Below are 7519 nucleotides of genomic sequence, written 5' to 3' on the forward strand. Positions count from 1 at the left end.
ACCTTGTTACTGTTTCAACAATTTACTACACCAGGCCCAAACCCCTTCGTCTTGTCAATTCATCACAAATTTATTGTTTCTTTGTCTAAAGGATATAAAAGCTTCCTGCTTTAGTCATTTCATTGAGTCTTACATTTTTATGGGGCTCCCGTATGTAATTAAATGTTTTTCTCCTGTTAATTTTATGTCAACTTCATTATTAGACCAGCACCTAAAGAGGGAAAATTTCTCTGCCCTACAATGCTGTGAAGAAGTTACCACACTGGGTAGGTTTCTGTTCAGCATGACTATAAGCTTAATTAAATCTGCATACCCTACACCTAGCACATAGTCAACAAATGTATGTTGAATTTTTGAATGCCTACTTATGTGCCATGTCCTCTGCTAGATGACTCATCTAGCTGGGGACAAATGCAGTGTAGAAACGCCCAGAGGAATTTGTTTTTAATCACGGTAAAGACCTAGTAAACAGGCCACTCCCCAGTCTAGAAGTTCCCAAGTTCAAATTGTCTACATAAACCATAGGCCCTATTATTCTTTCCTACCTTACAACCAACATCAGACCTATGCATCAAAAGGTGGAGTAAGAAGAAGGGGGTAAATGGTGAATCTGTTCTCAGAAATAGAAGGCAGAAATCAAAATGTGATTCCATGGGGAACTCTAGGATGAAAACAGAAAAAATCATTTTTTGTAAATTCCCTATTTCATTATGGTAGTATTTTATGTATATTACTTTTGTTTATCCCCACAGTAATTAGTAGCAGGATCCTTGAAAAAGGCCTGAATACTTGTCATGGGGATGGCAAGGAAGCTGGGGAAGCTACTAGGTTTTTGTTTTGTTTTATTATATTTTGGTCCCACTGAGCAGATTGCGGGATCTTAGTTCCCCAACCAGGGATAAAGCCCAGGCCCCCAGCAATGGAAGCTCGAAGTCCTAACCACTAGACTGCCAGGGAATTTCTGTTACTAGGTATTATATTCCACACCCAAACTTGGGGGAAAGAAAACATGTAATGGTAAGGGTTTTGGCAGCTACTGAGAGAGTAATAAGGCAAGGTAAGTCTCTGAGACCTTAGTGGAACTCACTAAGTCCCATGTGGATCTGACAAAGATGTTTGGGGTTGAGGATTAGAAATCTCCAAGTGTGGTTCCCCCTCCACCAAACCAAACCAGACAAAAAACAACTAAACAAAAACAAAAACCACAAAAGAAGTACTTGTATAGTGCAGTGACTGAGAGTTTAAGCACTGGATAATTAAAGACTGGTTTCAAATCCCAGTTCTGCCAGTGTCTGGCTGTGAGAACTTGAGTTCCTCCAAGCTGAAGAGTGTACCTCAAAAATACAAATAGGGAAACAGGAAACCTAGCTCTTTTGACATCAATTTCAGCATAATTTCCCATTATGGAGCATAACCAGTCGATAACACAAGAAAGAGACTAGAGAAAAGCACTCTCAAAAGTACCTCCCTGATTTTTGTCCACAATCCCTTATCTGAAACTCTTGTAGTCAACTCTGTTTCAGAATTTTTAAAATTTTGGAATTTATGGGACTTCCCTGGTGGCGCAGTGGATAAGACTCTGCGCTCCCAATGCAGGGGCCTTGGGTTCAATCCTTGTTCGGGGAACTAGATCCCACATGCATGCCACAACTAAGAGTTCACATGCCACAACTAAGGAGCCCACCTGCCACAACTAAGACCCGGCACAACCAAGTAAATAATTTTTTTTTAATTTTGGAATTTATAAAAGAAATATAGTTATATACCACATATATTATGTAACCATTCCTCACCCTCCTGCAAAAGTGTTAAGTACACTAACATTTTGCAGTGAAACATGTTTTCCCATTAAGTAGAATAAAGGCTATTAACCTCAGATCAGGTTAAGTTTGCAGTGAATTCAAGAAAATACTTTGTTTTCTGAGCGTTTCAGATGTTGGAATTCAGATAAAAGACAGGGTATTAGAGCAGGGGTCCCCAACCCCCTGTTAGAAACCCGGCTGCAAAGCAGGAGGTGAATGGCAGGTGAGCGAGGGAAGCTTCACCTGCCACTCCCCATCACTCCCCATTGCTCGCATTACCGCCTGAACCCCACCCCCGCTCCCCCCGCCCCCTGTCCGTGGAAAAATTGTCTTCCACAAAACCGGTCTCTGGTGCCAAAAAGGCTGGGGACCTCTGTATTAGAGCACTCAATCAGGTGTGAGCATGCTACCATCTCAACCCTTCCTTGCCAGAAATTTTACTACTCCTTCAAGTTAGGAATTCCTTTTCTCCAGCGGTAATGCTGGTATAACTAAAGAATGAGACAGGGTCTCCTAACTGATAACATACAAGTTTATTAAGAAAACTCTAGGGATTTCCCTGGTGGTCCAGTGGCTAAGACTCCGAGCTCCCAATGCAGGGGGCCCGGGTTCCATCCCTGGTCAGGGAACTAGATAGAGCCCACACGCCCCAAATAAGAGCCCGCATGCGCAACTAAAAAAAAAAAAAAAAATTTTCCGCGTGCCGCAACTAAGACCCGGCACAGCCAAATAAATAAATAAATAAAACTCTAAACCAACGGAGAAAATGAGGACAAAGGCTGAAAAAATAAGAGGTCTTGAACATTGATAAGTAGTGGTTACACGGCCCCTGCATTTGTGTACACCAACCCAACAACTTCTGTAAAAGGATGTTTATCAACTTAATAAACTTGCTTATAAATTTCTACCTGCAACCTTCATTACTACCTAGAAAACAGAAGGATGCAGAAGCCATCATAACAGCAAGATTGGGAGAGTGCTTCCAGCAAGTCTGAAGTGTGACAGCAAAATAACATACTAGCAGGGCATAGGAGCAAGCCAGCAGCCCTATATTAGCAAAGGAACATATATTTTGCTGCATGCTTGTAAAGGTGAACTTAAGTCATCAAGAAAACATGACACTGTAATCATTATGCTGTTCATAACAGTATCTATAAAGCATGGCTGTTTAAGCATTAAAGAAATAATTTAGAACCTTTGTTACCAAAATGCATCATTCCATACAATATTATATAGTAAAGAACCATATAAATTCAGTACAGTTGAAGCAAATGAACCTAATTAGTAAAACAGTTAATTTTTATATGTGTATATTTCTTTACACACAGTAGACGCTTTGTACGTACTATACATGCATAATAACAAGGTTTTTTTTTTTTTTTTTTTTGCTGTACGCGGGCCTCTCACTGTTGTGGCCTCTCCCGCTGCGGAGCACAGGCTCCGGACACGCAGGCTCAGCGGCCATGGCTCACGGGCCCAGCCGCTCCGCGGCATGTGGGATCTTCCCGGACCGGGGCACGAACCGGTGTCCCCATCATCGGCAGGCGGACTCTCAACCACTGTGCCACCAGGGAAGCCCTAACAAGGTATTTTTTATTAAAGCGTGCAGGCACAGTCCACATCAGCATGGACTAGCATTTTCTACTCCTAGTCTTCATCTCAAATACCAATTAGTGACACTGGGCAACTATGGCTACTACCATCAAAATATTCTCAACCTAATGGTCTAAACACAATTTCCTCTAAACATAAATACCTCTAAATAATGATACTCTAAGAATACTCTAAAATACACATTTCCTTTTGGAACTTAGGTATCAGGGTAAAATGAGGATTCTCCCATACTGTTTATTCTTTAATGGTCTGTAATGAAGACAAAATATTAGATAAAAGCTTAATGGAAAGGTGAACAAATAATTATTTTGCTAATTATTCTCATGGTAATAGTATATTTAAAGAAAATAAACAAAACCACTGGCCTCAAGGTCAAGCATATTTGGGTTTTCACACCCTAGCACAAATCAATGACTTCTATAATCTCTAAACTTTAGTTTTCTAGTATAGAAGACACTGAGCCACTAACTTCCAGGGTTGTTGTGAGCATTACAAAAAATAATGCCTAACAAGTTTTAAATGTTCAACATATTTCATATACCTTCAATATTTCTCTAGGAATCTGTACAGTGTGGGAACACCTACAGCAAAAATAAACAGTAATGCAAAGTCAGGATTCATGGCCAAACATAACTATTTATTATTTTTTTAAATAGACATTCAGTTTCTTCCTTTAAAGAAAAAAAACCCTAGAATTTAAATATTTCCAATCCCATGACATACAAGTCTGTATACATTATTTACATCTCTCAATTAAAACATATTACAGATTTTCCGACATTCAGTATCCCCTTTTATTTTTTAGTTCTTACCACACTACATGGTTTGTAGGATCTTAGTTCCCTGACCAGGGATAGAACTTGGGCCTCCAGCAGTGAAAGCGCCAAGTCTTAACCACTGAACTGCCAGGGAATTCCCTCAGTATCTCCTTTTAAAACAAAAATGAGAAAACAGTTGAAGTCTGATCAAAAGTAACTACAATTTGAGTAATCTTGGCACAGTTTACAATATAGCCCCCATGTTGCATTTCATGTTTTAGATTCAGCTACTTTAATAGAGAGAAATTGTCCATCTCCATTAGAGCAGGATCCTGTCTTACTCATTCTCTGCAACAGTTGCACAGTGTGAATGCTGCCTCATGCTTCCATTTATGGCACTGGCAGTATTCTGGTTTTGTCCTCAGAAATGATTCTATTAAAACTTTAAGTATTCTCATGTTTATTGTATTCTCTCTCAACCTAGATCTCGTGATGCTATTCCTAGATAATTTTTAGTAATAATGTATAGGGAAAGTTCAAATAAAACAAATTTAAGTTTTCCCCACAAGATTAGTGTCCTTACCACCCTAGTATGCATGTACAAAAATAACAAATACAATTTAGTGGCTGTAAAAAACTATTTCCCCTAAAAACAGTTATCTCTGCAGAACAATTTAAGGAGAAAAGTGTTCTTAAAATGAAAATGCAAGAATCTATTTTACAACTTGCACAATTAAGTAAACAAAATGAAAACCTGCAAACCTGTAAGAAACACCCACACATATAAGAATTTAATAATATATAACAGAAATTAAATATTAATAAAAGATTTAAATTTATATCTCTAGTAATCTCAGCTTCAGTGATGTAGTTTAAAGAAAGCTATCAACCAAACCAACCAAAAATGCTTATGTAAATTGTATCATCCAACACTTCAGGTGCAACCTATGTATTGACAGCAATCACTTCAGAATCACTAACAGTGAGGACCTATATAATCAATCTGTTTTGTTTTTCGTCTGTGTGTGTGTGTGTGTCTGTGTGTGTTGTGAGATAGGGGAGAGAGGAGTATATGGAAAGTCAACACCAGTAAGGAAGTAATTTACCTCCAAGGAGAAGATGACAAGTAAACATAGGTTTGGAAAGGCCAGTGATTTCACTATCTTTGAGGATTCTAATCCAAATTTTTCTATTGTGTAGTATTATATGCAAAAAAGGAAATTTGTATCACACTTGCAAAACTGAGAGTACTCAGTATTTTAATCTGTATTTTCTCTCTTTTGTCAAAATTTAAGTATCAGTTCAGCTACAAGTGGCAGACATGGAGCACAGTTTTATACCTTCAAAATGAATTTTTCTCTATAATTAGCTCATTAGGAGAGCCTCAAAAATTCAAATTGTCTGCAGTCAGAATTGTTATTATATCTTAAAATTAAACTTTTCCATTAAATCATGAAATAGCTTTAGCTCTAACAGTTATCTCATATACCATTAAACTGACAGCTCAACAACTGTAATTCCTATGGTGAAACTTAATATTATGACAAAATGCTGATATTTAAATCATTTTAGGAGCCGTCCGTATAGATCTAGAATAGTGTTTCTAGGAATTGGTATATTCTTTAATATCCCAGATAAGTTTCAAAATAAGTTAAGTTTTCCTCTTGGTATGCAGTGACATTTTCAAATATACTTCTTGTCTCATATCTTTTAAAAAGACATTCAAAATGTTAAAGTTATAAATCACATATGAAATGATTATACAATTTGAAATATTTTACTGTGACACACAGACTTAAATTCAGCATAATTAATATATAAACTGTATTCCAATTTCTTTTTACAATGATCTCCAGTCTTTAAATTCAAATTGTTCATTTGCGTGAAAATAAGTTTAAAAAAAAAAGCATGGAGGTAAAGCCTGCTGCTTCCTTAAGCTACTTCTATCTTAAATATTGGATCCATTTTTATTTTTAATATACCTTCAATCAAAACTACCCTACAGTACTCAAGATATAATCCAAAAGTTATCAGGAAAATGGACCAAAAATAGAAAATAAGAAAAAGACTTTGGTTTTTTAAACTATTATATTTAACTGTAAGGTAATTAAACTAAATTAAAAAAATAAAACTTGTACATCCAAACAATACTGCCTACTTCAAAGCAGTGACATCAGGAAACTATTTTTTTATTAAATGATGCTACAAATCAGTGCTCAAAACATTCTGTTCTGCAAATTCAGAGCCTATGGCATATTCTTTTGAACTTCCTTAATAGTTTAGTTCTAAGAAAACAGCCAAAGTAGAGTTGTTTTGGTGAATGAGATAGGTCATATTAAGCTTCCAGAAAAGTTTTCAGTGCAACTGAAATGATAAAACAGATTTTCCTGCATAGTCACAAACCAATTCTCAAGGCATCGCTGAAAGTGTTCTAGAAACATTACACCTTTGCAGCATAGCTGGAATAAGTAGTGCTCCCAAAGAAACTACTCTGAAGATCAACTCTCATTTGAGATGTTCAAGGTATGACATATTTATCTTAAAAGGAAGTCCTACAACTTAATAATTTTATCTCACATATTTTACCATTTCAGTGGTTATCAAAAACTCTCTCAGAGAGGGTGTACACAAAGGTATAAAAGAAATCTGTCATTTTGCTATTTTCCCCTAAGCAAGGAAAATGCTAATACATAAAATGCAGTGTGGTGCTTACATGTAAAATATAAATATCCACATTATCGGTAATTCTTGAATATAAGAGATTGTAGTGCTTTATCTTTCCTGATAAGCCAGGTAGTACCTCAGTCTGCGACATATTATACACTAAACATATCTTTTCCTACTTAATTTTATGCTGAACATTTAGCATTTAAAAATGACAAAGGTAGGAAGAGATAGCAATCTAAAATCTTTCAATTTAAGGTAAACTGACCTCCAAAGCCTCTACCAGCTAACACATACTTAATGTTTTAGTGCAGCCTAGTGCCATGGTTTTTATGGAAAACAGAATAATCAAGCCAGTAAATGAAAGCCAGTAGCACCACCTACAGCTAATGGAAAGATTTTCACTCTGTTATTAATTTCTCTCCACCACCATTACACCGTCATTTAAAAGAATTACTAAAACTTGCTTCCTATCAACATTTAACCAAAGCTTTGTGACAATACTATGTTAACTTACTACTTTATATTTTATGCTTTCATCAGCAGATGAGAAAACCAACTTCTGCTTTATATCTCTGTATGAAGAGCAGGGGGGGAAATCATTATCCTGGTTATTTACAAATTAAGAAATCTGGAAAGAATCCAATAGACATTTATAAGCAAACTATGTTGTAAAACCAA

This window comes from Grampus griseus (assembly GCF_964374135.1).
Source record: "Grampus griseus genome assembly, chromosome: 4".
In the NCBI taxonomy this organism is placed as follows: Eukaryota; Metazoa; Chordata; class Mammalia; order Artiodactyla; family Delphinidae; genus Grampus; species Grampus griseus.